General features: G+C 41.7%; 1 protein-coding gene across 3 annotated transcripts in view; it reads right to left on the minus strand.

Annotated features, from left to right (window-relative positions):
- DGKA (diacylglycerol kinase alpha) overlaps positions 1-15,771 on the minus strand; it is an 89,289-nt gene that overhangs the window by 39,193 nt on the left and 34,325 nt on the right. The window lies entirely within an intron of this gene.

The raw sequence follows: 15,771 nt of genomic DNA on the forward strand, positions 1-15,771 counted from the left end.
TTGAGAGGTCAATATGCCACAAAGCAGAGCCACAGCTTCCATCTTTATTAACAAGAATGTTTCCTCTTTAAAACACATAAAAACTGTTGTTAGCCACTGAATTCCTTATCAGCGAGTTCCAGAGATCTCATTTCAAAGGTTAGGGTTAATATATGTGACTCCATCTCTCTTTCTTTTGTTCCACACCGTCTTTGACTTACAACCACAACTAAGACTGAAACTTACATTGCTTAGCAAGCCAGTCATTGTGAGTCATGCACAATTTCACAACTTTTTATGCCGTGGCTATTAAGTAAGTCACATGTACTTTAAGCGAATCCTGTTTCTGCCATTGACTTTGCTTGTGAGAAGTTGACTGGAAAGATCGCAAATGGAGATCATATGACCCAGTTGCCAAGCACCCAAATTTTCATCACACAACCACAGGGACGCTGCAATGGTTTTAAGGGTGAGGACTGGTTGTAAGGCACTTTTTTCAGTGATGTCATAATTTCAAATGGTCGCTAAACAAGTAGTTGTAAGTCAAGGACTACTTGTATATCTTTTATACACATACACATGATCTACAGTACGATGAGAAAAGAAATAACGAAGAAACCAGAACCAAAAAGCATTCATCCCATCCCATTACATAAAAACATGAAGTCATCAACTTGGGTGAAGAAATCACCCTGAAATATCCTAGGCACTCATGAATTTCATTTCATAATGACAACCTTTATATCTAGGCCAGGGCTGGGCAACTGTGACAACTTTATGACATGTGGATGGCTGGCTCAGGAATTCTGGAAGTTGAAATTGTTAAGTAAGCTCCCCGTTGGGAGAGCGAGTACATTCAGCGAAGCATTGTGAGAGTTGTGTTGGAGAACACACAAACCAGCATACAGAGACACTGCAGTTTAAATAGGCTTTTACCTTCATATATCAGAGTCCATCAAACAGTCCAAGTCATACACGGAAAATTCAGTCAGTCATCAATGTCTTTCAGTTAAGGGATAATCCAAATAACATAGTCCAATATCATATTATCAGTTCAGTACACAAAGTTTGTTAACAGTTGCAAAACTTACAATAGCTCACGGCACTTCCAGATCAGCCCAGCATCTAACAAACAGAGAGAGAGCTAACAGACATTCTGGCTCCCTCTTACGGCCGATTGAGGAAAAACAGCAACCAATCACATTTTATAGTATGCTTTAAAGAAACAGGTACAACATTGTTACATGATTTATATATTGCCAACCCAACCGTTAGAATTATATTCCTAACATTCTCCCCTTTGGGTAGGACAATATATAAATCTTACAATCTTAATCCGTATTCCTCACAACAACATTTATGTTTTATATTATCTTGGGCCTTAGTAAAGTGGTCTGCAATGTTATCCTCAGACATACAATACTCCATAAATACTAATTTACTATTCACACTTTGCCGTACATTCAGATATCTTATATCTGTGGGCTTTGACCTAGTTTTTACAGCAAGATTGGATGCCATCTGAATTGCTGCTTGATTGTCTTCATAAACAACAATAGGTTCTCATATGTCAATCCCCATATCAAGTAGGAGTTGTTTATAGCAAACCAAATCCATACATACTAATGAGAGACATGAGAATTCAGCCTCCATAGTTGATAGACTTAGTTGTAACCACAGGTTGTAAAGTTGCCATAGTTTGCCCATCCCGATCTGGGTAGATGCAATAGAACTCCCCAACAATGTCAGTAATCCATAAGTTTTTGAATAGTAAAAATGGAGATGTGTTATCAAGTAATGAAAAGAAGGACTAGGGGAGACATGATAGCAGTGTTCCAATATCTCAGGGGTTGCCACAAAGAAGAAGGAGTCAAACTATTTTCCAAGGCACCTGAGGGTAGAACAAGAAGCAACGAGTGGAAACTAATCAAGGAGAGAAGCTACTTAGAACTGAGGAGAAATTTCCTAACAGTTAGAACAATTAATCATTGAAACAATTTGCCTCCAGAAGTTGTGAATGCCCCAACACTGGAAGTTTTTAAGAAGATGTTGGATAGCCATTTGTCTGAAATGGTATAGGTTTTCCTGCCTAGGCAGGGGGTTGGACTAGAAGACCTCCAAGGTCCCTTCCAACTCTGCTATTGTATTGTATCTTTAGATGCAGTAAACAAAATATTGAAGAATTTGACTCACCAAGTTGGGAGCCAGTGTTTCAGCACATATGTAACATGTGTATCTCAAGTGCTCAGCTCAGTAACTTGGCCATTACCATTTTCCCCCTGCTCCAGCCTCCAACAAAGCACAAGGGAAGTCCAACATAAGAGTGCCTTACAGTAATTGTACTCTAAAGTGATAAATGCAAGAACATTGCTAGACCATCCTGGAAAGGTCACTGTTCAGGGATAGGTTGCTCCCGGCATTACTGCTGGTTCGGTGCACATGCATGCATATTTGCTCAACAATAGGTATGTGCATGTGCAAAACATTAAAAAAAGAAAAAAACATGTGCAATTACAGTTGTTCTGCGCATGCGCAGAACCAAAAATCAAGATGGCGGCCACATAGGAGAACAGGTTCGGGGGCGTGGCAGCCCTGGGTTGTTGCCAGTTCCAGTGACCCAGACCACCAAACACTACTGGTTCAGCCAAACCAGTCCAACTGGTAGGAACCCATTTCTGTCACTGTGGATATACAAACTTAAGTTGGCAATAGGAACTCCTGGCTACAGAGTTCCCTTAGGATTCCAGTGACAGCAGTGTGGCAGAAACAGGATCCTTTAGACCTTCTGATTCAAAGGGGAAAGATGTTTTGGAATTCCCGTAGGTATCATCAGCACAGGGCCCAGGTGCACAGTCACTGTACTACTCTTTTTTGAGGTTGCCCTTGAAAGTAGAAGCAAAATATGGACACAAGAGCTGAGTCCCTATCTTATGAAGATGGTCCACAGAGAAATGGTGCCCATGGTATCAAAAGCTATAACATCAAGCAAAATCAAAGGAGTCATACACCCTTTGCCTTTTTCACATGCATCAGGCTGATCATTTTCCAAGCCAGGTTGTAAAAGGCCAAGACAGCGGTTTAAACACAAGAATACTGGCAATTGAGTGGAAGCCATTTACACAAACAGCATTTACAATAAAGGCAATATTTGATCGAATCCTTTGCATTTAGAGAGAGCTTCTTCTAGGCTAGCCAGACTATTTCTTCTTTTAATGCTGGAGGTACCACTTCAAAGGTGGGTTCCTGTCAGTTCTAATCTCTTCTATAGAAGAGGTTCCACAAATCTACAGTGCCATTTAGAACCGGTTCCAGCTCTCTCCCCCTGCCAGTCCGCACATCATCAAGATGAACTGCGAGAGGAGGAATTCTGGGAGTTGAAATCCACAAGTCTTAAAGCTGTCAAGTTTGAACACCCCTGGGTTTTTTTTTCTAAAGGGTTAGGGGTGCAAGGATCTTGTAACTTGACAGCTTTAAGACTTGCATGCTTCAAATGCCAGAGTTTCTGAGCCAACATTTTGGTTGCTAAGCAAGAGCGTTGTTAAGTGACTTTCACCACATTTTACAAGTTGGCCACACCCACTCAGTCACATGACTGCCAAGCCACTCCCACCCAGTCACATGGCTGGCAAGCCACTGCCACCCGGTCACATGGCCGGCAAGCCACTCCCACAAAGCAGGCCACACCTACAGAGGAGGTTGTAAAAAAAATTGAAACCCACCACTGTACCACTTCCTCACAAAATAATGCATTCCCCACTTTCTGGATCTACTTAGCCAACCTCCCTCCCCTAGTCTGAGTAAATCAAGATCAACGGGAGTTAAAAAGCCTGTGGTAAACCAGAGAATTAAAACTATCTCGTCCACCATCTGAGGCTTCATAAACTAAAAGCAATTCCACACAATTAGACCAAATGGCATGCTGTACACTGTGACCTGCATTAAAAAGCATCCTTTATTGGCACAAAAATGCTTCACAAATCAGTCACATCAATTCTTTGAGAGCTGCAACACTGGGCTTTCTAGAGCAGATGACAATAAATGGGACCGTGTTTTACAGCAGTTTTGATGAAACCAGGCTTTCAGCCAAACTGCGGCCACGGCAAACAGTGGGTTCTCACAAGTGCAGTGTTCATTTAATGCAGGCGTGTCCAAACTTGGCAGCTTTAAGACTTGTGGACTTCAACTCCCAGAATTCCCTCCCTCCTTCAATTCTGGGAGTTGAAGTCCACAAGTCTTAAAGTTCCCACGTTTGGGCACCCCTGGCTTAATGACTGGTGTTCACTTGATGGCTGCAAAAAAAAAAAAAAAAAAAAAAACCTTTGTAAAATGTGGTTGGTCACGTGACCTGGCCATTTTATGATAATCATTTAGGGCAGGCTTCATTACAGCCATATGTCAAGTACTACCTGTAGTTGAGGATGTGATAAGACGCTTCAAAGTAAGCCTTCTTTGCAGTCTTCAGTACTGAAGTTATATCCAGCTGGCCTCAATGTGCATTTATTCATTCAGTATTTTACCACTTGTGCTCCAGGCGACTCCTGGCCTGCTTTATTCCCCTGAGGCTCCAGGAGAGCCAGTTTGGTCTAGTGCAGGGGTGGGTTCCTGCCAGTTCTAACCTCTTCTATAGAAGAGGTTCCACAAATCTACAGTGCCATTTAGAACCGGTTCCAGCTCCCTCCCTCTGCCATCATCAAGATGAAGAGCGAGAGGAGGAATTCTCGGAGTTGAAGTCCACAAGTCTTAAAGCTGCCAAGTTTGAACGCCCCTGAGGTTTTTGATCCCTAAAGGGTTAGGGGTGCAAGGGTCTTGTAACTTGACAGCTTTAAGACTTGCGTGCTTCAAATGCCAGAGTTTCTGAGTCAACATTTTGGCTGCTAAGCAAGAGCGTTGTTAAGTGAGTTCCACCACATTTTACAAGTTGGCCACACCCATCCAGTCACATCGCCGGCAAGCCACTCCCACCGTCACATGGCCGGCAATCCACTCCCACAAAGCAGGCCACACTTACAGAAAAGGTTCTAAAAAGTTTTGAAACCCACCACTGGTCTAGTGGTTAAGGAACCAGGAGACCTATGAGTTCTAGTCCTGCCTTAGGTATGAAAAAACAGCTGGGTGACTTTGGGTTAGTCCAGTGGTGGCTTCCTACCAGTTCGGCCAAACCAGTAGTGGTATGGCAATCTGGGTTGCTGGAACCGGCAGCGACCCAGGCCTGCCACACCCCTGAACCGGTTCCCTCATCACCGCCACCATCTTGTTTTTCAGTTCTGCACATGCTCAGAACAATTTCAATTGAACTGTGCACGAGCGCGCAATGCACATCCAGCGCACAAGCGAACCAGTAGTAAAGCCGGGCAGAACGCACTCCTAGGTCAGTCCCTTTCTCTCAGCCCAACCCACCTCACAGGGTTGCTGTTATGGAGAAAATAGGAGGCGGAAGGCGTATTAGGAATGTTCACTGCCTTGATTTATTTATAACCAATAATAAAGATGGGATAAAAATAAATAAAAACAAAAACAAGAAGGAGGTCTAGGATCCTCGGCTCTGAAGGGAAGGATTGTTTCAGTTGCTTACAGGTAGTCCTCCACTTACAATAGTTCACTTAGTGACTGTTCAAAGTTACAATGGCACTGAAAAAAGCAACTGACGACCATTTTTCACACTTATGACCACTGCAGCATCCCCATGGTCATGTGTATCAATATTAAGGTGCTTGGCAGCTGGCCCATAGTTATAATGACTGCAGTGTCCCTGGGGTGATGTGATCAGCTTCTGACAAGTAAAATCAATGGGGAAGCCGGATTCACTCAACAACTGTGTTACCAACTTAACATCTGCAGTGAATCATTTAACAACTGTGGCAAGCAAAGTCATAAAGTGGGGCAAAACTCATTTAAGAAATGCCTTGCTTAGCAATAGAAATTTTGGGCTCAATTGTGGTCATGAGTTGAAAACTACACATATTCTGTTTCCTTATTCCAGTGATGGCAAACCTTTTTGGCACCCAGTGCCCAAACCGAACACATGTGCATACGCATGTGCCGCAGCGCCAGAAATCCGAAGACCAGCTGGACAGCACGTGCATGCCTTTTTTTGGCCATTTTCTGGGCTGTTTTGGGGTCATTTCAGGCCCTTTTTCGGGCTGTTTTTGGCCTGGAAAACGGCCTGTTTTTTGGCTGTTTGGGGGGTTATTTTCTGGTGCTCCAGCGCCCATGAAGACCAGCTGTGCATGTGCACGCTGGAAACCAGAAGAGCAGCTGGCAACAGCACAGGTGCCCACAAAAAGGTTCTGTGTGCTACCTCTGACAGTCGTGCCATAAGTTTGCCATCACAGCCCTATTCAATAGGTCAACAAAGGTTTCAGCAAGATCACTTACTGCAGCTTCTTGAAATTCCCCCCAGTGCCCAAGAATCCATTACTTTCCCTATCTCCTGGGAGTCTTACCATCCTCATGAAGCACACCCATACAGGGCCTGGTTTTCATACCTCACCATTTCCCCCAAGTGCCATCAATGTCAGAGCTTTTCCTTCATCTTCTGCTTCTTCTTCTTTTCTTTTCTTTTCTTTCTTTTTTTTTTCTTTTTTTTGCTTTCCAGTCATTGTAACTTTTTCCAGCTGTCTCTCCTAAGAGCCAAATTAGTCCTTTTAAAGTTATTTCCTGTTCTGCCATGCCCTTTATAAAATTAAAGAAACTGTTTGGGCTATTTCACTTCGATAGCTAGAAAAACGAGGAAATAAATGAAGCATGCGATATTCCAAGACCATCAACAAGTATGTCATTTTAACTACGTAAATTAAAGAACTTCATTCAAATTTGTGGTAGTAATAATAAGCAGTAATAAATGCACCATCTATGAGCCAAGATAGCACGTTAACCATGATGAAACAGCATTAAGCAGTTCACTGCAGCTAATTGCTGGCCAAGTACACTAAGTGTATAGAACATAAGCGGGGAGGCAAAGGGCCCCGTGAACATTCAGTCTCCTCAATGGGGAAGTACAGGCAGTTCTCAACTTATAACCACAATTAAGCCCAAAGTTTCTATTACTAAGCAAGACACTTGTTGAGTTTTGCCCATTTTACGGCCACAGTTGTTAAGTGAATCTCTGGTTGTAAGTCAAGGACAATCAGTAAAGGTTCTTATAGAAATAGATGTTTCAATGCAAGGAGGAAATAAAGCTGGTTTCCTGAGGTTTCCTGAAGTATTTTGCCCCTCACAACTTGCTATGTTGTCTTGTAACTGGTGTGTGTGTCTGTGTGTGTGTGTCTGTATGTGTGTCTGTTGCAAACTTTGAGATGGTCAGTTTTACAAGTAGATCTCAACTTACAATCATTTGTTTAGTGACCGTTCAAAGTTACAACAATACTGAAAAAAGTGACATGACCAGTTTTCACACTTACAGCATCCCCATGGTCAGATGATCAAAATTCAAATGCTTCGCAGTTAGCATATTTTTATGACAATTGCACTGTCCAGGGGCCACGTGGACAAGCCAATGGGGGAAGACTAATTTGCTTAAAGCTGCATGATTCACATAACAACTGCGGCAAGAAAGGTTATAAAAAGAAGTGCAAGTTATTTACCAACTTTCTTGTTTAGCAACAGAAATTTTGGGCTCGATAGTGATCATAAGTTGAGGACTGCCTATAGTTCCATTTAAGGCATGAAAACCAGCTGGCTAAATTTGGCCCAGTCATTCTCTCTTAACCCAACCCATCTCACAGAGTTATTAGCGTGAAGAAAATAGAAGGAGGAAGGAATATTTAGATATGTTTGTGACCTTGAGTGGTATAAAAATGAATAAAAAGATAGGGGGTAAAATCTGTGTGTAAGACTTGATTGTCAGATACCCTAAAATATATATACTGACTGGCAGAGACCAAACCTTTTTTCCCTTTGCATCCGTCTACATACTGTTAAGGACTTTGCCTTATATACCTTATATACCTTATATACACAGCAAGCCTTTAACACTGAGATACAATATTTCCAAAATATATAAAAAAAAGTATTTGTGGAATCCAAGGTAAGAAAGAATAGGGAATCTAAAAAGGAGAGTCAAAATTCCACAATATGCTGTGCCTCAGTTTCCCTATATCACGATGCAAGTGCCTTTCCTCAAATGTGGATTCAGCCCCTTGTTAGGTCAGATTTTTCCATTTCATTCCCAGGTTTGATCCAGCTGCTGTATATCATCCTTCTGTCAGGAACCTCCCAGAAGGATCATTAATTTGTTGCTCTGACGTATGCTGGTCTTATTTTGCTGAGATAAAAAGGAACAACAAGTGCTCCATGTTCTCCAGTTGGTGTGCAGAAGTGGGCCCTGTGCTCAAACCCATTAGTGCTAATAGGACTAATTGCAACTAGCAGCATTTAAGGGAATAGAAAAGGAAGGGGCCTCTCAAGTCCTAATAGCATTTTATGGCCTACGCAGATTTGCCGTGCCCCGCCTTTTAACCCTAGCACTGCAGATGTTAATTTTTTTCTTTACGTTTTTCTCCCACATCCCCCTTTGCTTGTTGTCTTTTTAGTCACTCACCATGTTCTTGACCCTCAGGCCCTAGAATGAGTGCAGAGAAGAGCAACAAAGATGATAAGGGGACCGGAAGCTAAATCGTATGATGAACGGCTAAGGAAAGTAAGCATGCTTAGCCTCACGAAGGGAAGGCTTAAGAGGAGTGTGATAGAAATCTTCCAATATTTGAAAGACTGTCACAGGGAAGAGAGCCTCGGTTTACTCCCCATAGCATCTAGGGCAGGACAAGAAGCAATGTATGGAAGCTCTTCAGAGGGAGATCCAACATGGAAATGGGGAATTTTCTGAAAGTGTAAACAATTAATCCCTCCCGGAGTTATGGGTGCTCTGTTGCTGGATGTTTCCAAGAAAAGATTGAACAAGCACTTATCCGGGATGGTATTCCCTATCTTGGGAAGAAGGTTGGGCTAGAAGACTCCAAGGTCCTTTCCAGCCCTGATAGTCTATGATCAAGACAGGGCGGCCAAAGATAATAAAAGCCAAACAAGCATCCCTGTCCCACACTGGGCCTGCTAACTTTAGCACCAACGTTTGATCCTTCACTGTCTCTGTAATCCTAACCCTTTGGCAAAAAGGTGAAATACTTAAGGCAGATGCTGACATTCAATTTCCTTCGTAGGAAGGAGCACAGAATATAATATTGTTATATTGTTAACAATAAAGTATTGTTACAAAAGTCTGACTTCCAAACAGTCAGGATAGGTAGCACAAAAAGCCCAACAAATACAGCTCCAAAAGGCAACAACAGACTTTTCCAGCCTTATTTTTTAAAAACTCTCTGCATATCATGCAGATGTAATAATGTCATGCATCAAGAAATGACTACCTAGAATTTGTCTACACTGGCTGCCAAATTGGTGGCCCGGGAGCTGGATGTGTCATGCGCAGGCCACGCCCACCCCAGCTCCGCTAATGTGGAAAACATTGCAAAATGTCACATGACAGCAACATGACGTGGCATGTTTGACACCATTGGTCTGGAAGAATAAACTGGCTAGTTCCCATCAAGCAAGCAAACAAATAAAAAGATGCTTCCAGACAAAAATTTTATTGGGCATCTGTTCTGCCTCAACCCAGAATCTTTCTCAAGGGTCGAGACCACAATTCTTTCATTCATATCCCTCTTATAAATGAATTCTTTATTAAAGGCATTTAAACAGCCAAAAAGCCCAAAGAAATTGATGTTCAATTTGGTTAATTAATGCTTGCTATGGCTATTAAGTGCCAGGTATCAAATTTTGCCACTTGAGTTGCTCTTAAACTCAGCAACTTTAAGAGACGTAGATGTCAACCCCCAGAATTCCCCAGCCAGCAAGAGCTGAAGGCCACACCTCTTAAAATTGCTGAGGATGAGCGACACTGTGACTGCAGCAGCAAACTGCCTGATCTCCAAGAGAAAGAATGAGCAGAAATCCATCTGGGTCATCTGGAAAGTTTGCTATGGCAGAATGGTAGAGGGCACAGCAATTGTTCCGCTGTTTAGATCCATATAAAATAGACAGTATCATCAGGCATGGCCAACTGCTTTGACCACAATCCCAAGGTCAGGGCTCATTTTACAAAATTGGCCTTCTTGCAGACCAGATGGAAGGATATTAAGGGTGACTTGGGAAATAAAATCATGACAGTTAAGGAAAGTTACTTTTCTAGCTACAGATTCAAGATTGAGAGCCTACTATTTATAGGGTAAACCTCTGGTGGTTTTCCATCACTTTCTTCCCTCATGCTCTGGTGTTTCCCCCCCCCCCCCACAGAATGTGTGTCTTTATACACACACAGAGTGTGTGTCTTTATAGGTGTGTGTTTTCTTGGCTATATGTGCAAGTGTATGTATAGGTATGCACACACGCGTGCACACACACATACAGTACACACACCCTAGTCATTTTAAATCAATACTTTCTGGAAAAAAGAGATTGTTTCTGAACATATTCTTTAACATATGGATCCAAATTTTTTGTGCATCATAAATATTGCATTAAAAAAAGCTTTGACTTGCAAAACAGAATTCTGAGCGTTTGAGAGGCAGAAGAGAGATTAGGATGAGCAATACGCCAGAGGCAAACCCAGAGCCAGACGTCATCGTGGCAAATTATACCATCCCAAGCCAATTCTATCACCCACAGTCTTGGTCACACTTCTGGAGGCTGGTTTGAATTTCAGGATGGGAGGGGGGAACGCAGAGCAGACAGATACAAACCATTCATCTCCCACCACCCACCCAGCCACTCTATGCCAGTTCTAAGTATTCCCGTGTGTCTCATCACGTCCTGCCAATTCTTCCTGCTCTTTGACAAAAAAAGGAAATAAAGCAGAACATAGAAATATTTTTTTCAAGAAACATCAAACCAGTCAACATTATGGCCTGTCAGTTAAGGAAAATGTATCTGTGATTTGGCTTGTTGTTTGGACCTGAAAGTGTTTAGGTGCTGCTGACCTTAAAGGAGCTTGAATTTTTCAAAAGTTGCAAAAGGGACTGACCACCAGGACTGAAAGGAAATAAATCTGAAGGGGCCTAGCTTAGGCGTTTTAATTTTTAGCATTGCAGGAATGGCTCCTCTTTCGCAGGCCGCAAGTCCTGTTTTCTTCCCAACTGTAACCTTCTTGTCAGGACCAGAACGTAAATAAATCCATAAATTACACCCAATAGTTCATGGGCTCCAACAAAGGAAATGTTTCCCTGGCAACCAGAATAACATTGCCCAAGGTTATTTAAGCCACTAAATAACAGCGGTCTTGTTGCTGGAAACAAGAACATGGCTCTCACTGCTGAAACAATACAGTACAGCTCCACGCGGGGCCACCAATGCATTCTGGGAGCAGAAACTAAGTGGCTTCAGCCATAATTTCATGCTTTTTAAGGGCAGAGAGATCCATTGAGATAATTGAGTTAGAAATGCTCCTCTTAAGTCAAAGAACTCCCTTTGGTCTCTGTGAGTGCTAAACTATGAAGCCATGCCAATGCTGAATCCCTTAAAGACTTAATTCCCATGAATCTGAGGCCTCAAGTCTTCCAAGTAGCTAGCAAGGCTACCAAGATAGGCTATTTCATAAACTCATCTATAGAAAAACAGAAGGAACAACAAACACAGGAGAATGTTGGCACTACAAGGCGATTACATAGCATAAAGCATCTAATTTGTGAACTAGGCAGGAAGGGGAGGACTGTATGAATAGCAATCTCAAGGACTTAATACCATAAACAGCAAATCAAAGCATTGTGATCAGTCCCTGTTTCCCAGCTGGTAGTACATCAACAATCAGTAACCATGCAGAGTTCCCCAGCTATAAATGCTCTGAGATTGAAAATATTCGGAATGTAAGAAAAGTTCTGGTGAATTGGGCCTTGCTCAACACTCTCTTCTCAAAAGGGCCAGCCAGATATTTACAGGAAAGATGTAGGGAACAAACCCCATTCAGCAATTGTGCTATTTTAATTTTTGTATGTACGGTGGAAAGTTAGTCTTACAGGTAGTCCTCAACTTACAAACATAATGGAGCCTGCCTGGTTGTAAGTAACGATAGTCATAAAGTCACCATGTCACTGGACTCATTTTTATGACCTTTTTTTTTTGCAGCAGTCATTAAGCAAATGCCATAGTCATCGAGTAACCACTACAGGCATTAAACAAATCTATGGTTAGCACTATGGGGTGTTATGTTGAAAACTGGAAGTAAACAACGATTTTTGGCAAAAATGCAAACTATTACAGTCAGGTAGACTCGGGATGCTGCAAACAGCTGTAAATGTGGACTGGTTGCCAAGTGCCCAAAATGTGGTCAGGTGACCACAGGGGAAATTGTAAGTACCTTTTGAAGGGGGGGTTCTGTCATAAATGGTCACTCAATGACCATTCGTAAGTCAAAGACTATTTTAAGATTGTTCACCATCCAGAGTTGTGTGCGTGCTTTTACAAGAATAACTCATTCCATTCAATGAAAAGGATGAGTCTGAAGGAGGGTTTTCCCCTGCCCTCAGTCTTACTTGTTATGTCCTCCATTGCACCACAGCTTTGGTCAGGCAATCTAAAGAGATACCTCCTTTTATTTTTCTTGAATTTCCCATTTAGCTTTATCATATGATTCAGAATTCTAGAAAAGTAGTCCCCAATCTTTGCGGCTTGGCTGGAGGATGGAAGGGGAACTGGACTGTGTAAGCAGTGAGCCGGTGTGCATGTGTATGACCACACAGCCCTTGTGTGAATGGCAGGTCAGCACACATGCACACTGGTTGACTTGTGCAAGCGGTGGGCCAGTGCACATGCATGAAGCTCAATTTGCACAAGCAGTAGGCTGGTACACACAAGTGCAAGTGCCCACCAATCTGCCACTCGTGCAAGTTGAGTTGCGCACACTCCAGCCAGCCACTCATGCGGCCCAATTCTCAATAGGCCACGGCCCCGATAGTGGGCCAAGACCTGGGGGTTGGGAACCCCTGTTCTAGCACACTGGTTCACTGCTTTTCTAAAATAAAAAGCAGTAGATAATCTTTTCAAACAGAATGGATACTCCAGATCCTGAGTCATGCTGGTTGCCTTTTGAGGGATTATTTTATCCAGTTCCATAATGCTGCTTTTCAGGTTTTGTGTCTCAAATGCAGCTTTCCAAATATGATGGGACTATGAAGCTATATAAAAATGTTTACTATGTGATTTTCTTTTCTGGATGATTCCAAACATAGAATCGGTGCAATATTTTTCACAACACCATGGAATGACGCTATCATCAAAGTAACAGTCATAACTCCCAGATGCGTTTTCCACAGTCAGTCAACACAAGCACTTTTATCTTGACACTGTAATATACAGTAGTCATTCATAAGGCTTTTATGCTTTTCCCAACCCAACCCAACTCATCCAGCAATATTTTACCACAATCCCTTTTGTAACAATTCCTTGAGCAATTGTCTCTTCTATGCTACCAAGAAAAATGTATTTCAGTCTTGTAGTATATAGCATTGACTAATGGAGAGGGATTCAACATTTAGCTTCATAATTGTTTGCTAGGAACATGACTGAATCAGATGTGTCTTCTTTGAATGATACAGAACAGTTGGATGCTGCTAAGGAGGAGGAAAATACAAAAAGGAGGGGAAAAAATCCCTCCACCTACTGTATTATGATTGCAGACAACAAAAGAGTACTTTCAGAAGGAAGGTTTAATAGAAAGGTATATATTGCACCATTTTCAACCTTTATATCGCTAACACTGTTAGTCTTTGTTCTTCAGATGCTTCCCTGAAAATATCCGTTTACTTATTTATTTAATACAGATAGTTCCGGACTTATGATCACAATTGGGCCCAGAATTCCCATTGCTAAGCAAAACAATTGTCAGACGTGCCCGGTTTTATGTTACAGTTAAGCGAATCACTGCAATTAATAAAGTGAGTCATGTGGTCATTAAGAGAATCCAGCTTTCCCCATTGACTTTGCTTGCCAGAAACCAGCTGGGAAGGTCTCAAGCGACAGTTGCATGATCCTGTGAAGCTGCAGCCATTGTGAATACATGCTGGTTGCTAAATGCTTGAATTTTGATCATGTGACCATGGAGATTCTGCAATGGATGTTAAATGCAAGGACTTGATTGCAAGTCACTTTTTTCAGTGCTGTTGTAACATTGGTCGCTAAATGAATGGTTGCAAGTTGAGCAGTATCTTGTAACACATGCATCTGAAGTACTGCATTTTTCAGAGTATAAGACACACCTTTTTACTCAGAGAGGGTGCATCTTATATATTGAATAGAGCAATTTTTTGCCTCCTGAAGCCCCACCCCCTCCCCCAAAATGGCCTTCCAGAGTGCTTCTGGGGGCTGGGAAGGGCATAAATGAGTAAAAAATGGGCTGTTTTTTGCTCACCCCCCCCCCCCCCAAAGCACTCTGCAAGGCTATTCATGCCTTTTATTTGAAAAAAAAACCAGGTCCATTTTCGTGTTTTGGGGAGGTTTGCAGAGTGCAAAAAAATTTTTTTTCCCCTTTGGAAAGCTCTTTAGTTAGAGTGGTTGATGAGAATTACATTGATCAAGTGCTGTGCCAACAGAAACAAGTCTTTATTTCTGCTGTTAGCAATTTCCTTCTCCAGCACATAGATACATATACCTGGAAACATCTACCTACCTACCTACCTACCTACCTACCCTCTCTATCTACCTACCTACTGTATTTCTCTCTCTCTCTCTCTCTCCCTACCTATCTACCTACTGTATTTATCTCTCTCTATCCCTCTCCCTACCTACCTACTCTCTCTCTCTCCCTACCTAACTACTGTATTTCTCTCTCTCTCTCTATCCCTCTATCTACCTACCTACCCTCTCTCCCTACCTACTGTATCTATCTATCTATCTATCTATCATCTATCTATCTATCTATCTATCTATCTATCTATCTATCTCTCTCTCTCTCTCTATCTATCTATCTATCTATCTAATCTATTTATCATCTATATCCCTCTCTCTCCCTACCTTCTCTCTCTCTCTCTCTCTCCTTATCTATCTATCTATCTATCTATCTATCTATCTATCTATCTATCTATCTATCTATCTATCTCAAAAAATAAACCTGACAACCACTTCTATCCAATTGCCAAGAAAACCACACTCATGTGACCATACAGACACCCAAGGTCAAGCTCAACTTGAGTGAATCTTTATCCTTACTTGCAGAACTTTTCAGAGCAGAACAAATTTTATTAAAGTCCATGATGACTGCAAAAGAAAATAAAAATAAAAATATCCTTGCATGTGTAAAATGGGTAATTTTAAAATAGCATAACAAATTCTAAACTATAAAGCCTCTTAATTTAATTAATTGTTTATTAAACCTACCAAGTCTGATACCTATATAACCTATCTACTTTATTTACGACATTGTAAAATATTGCTGGATGCATAGGACAGTAAGTACAAAAAAAATGGAAATAAATTTTCTAATGGCATACAATATTAAAGTGTGATAAAATATGGAATTTTGCTTTGCTAAGCCTTATGTGCTATCTTTTCCATAAGGCAGTTATGCTTTTGTATGGCTTTAGAGCAGAATATTGCAACTTTTTAAACCGTTAGGGTTGCATCTTCAGCAACCGATATGTATTCCCTTTCCCTCTTTCTACATGGGCAGAGTTTATCCTCTTATATCTGCCTTCCAAGATAGCAGAGCGGAAAGCATGAATGAGGGCCCTTGAAAAGGCCCATCTATGTCTCTAAAAAATAACAATAGTTAAGATTTTTGGAAATAATTGGCCAGGCCATCATCAGTAC

This window comes from Thamnophis sirtalis, unplaced genomic scaffold (genome assembly GCF_051295495.1).
Source record: "Thamnophis sirtalis isolate CommonGarterSnake01/CBP01778 unplaced genomic scaffold, rThaSir2_p1.2 scaffold_3, whole genome shotgun sequence".
In the NCBI taxonomy this organism is placed as follows: domain Eukaryota; kingdom Metazoa; phylum Chordata; class Lepidosauria; order Squamata; family Natricidae; genus Thamnophis; species Thamnophis sirtalis.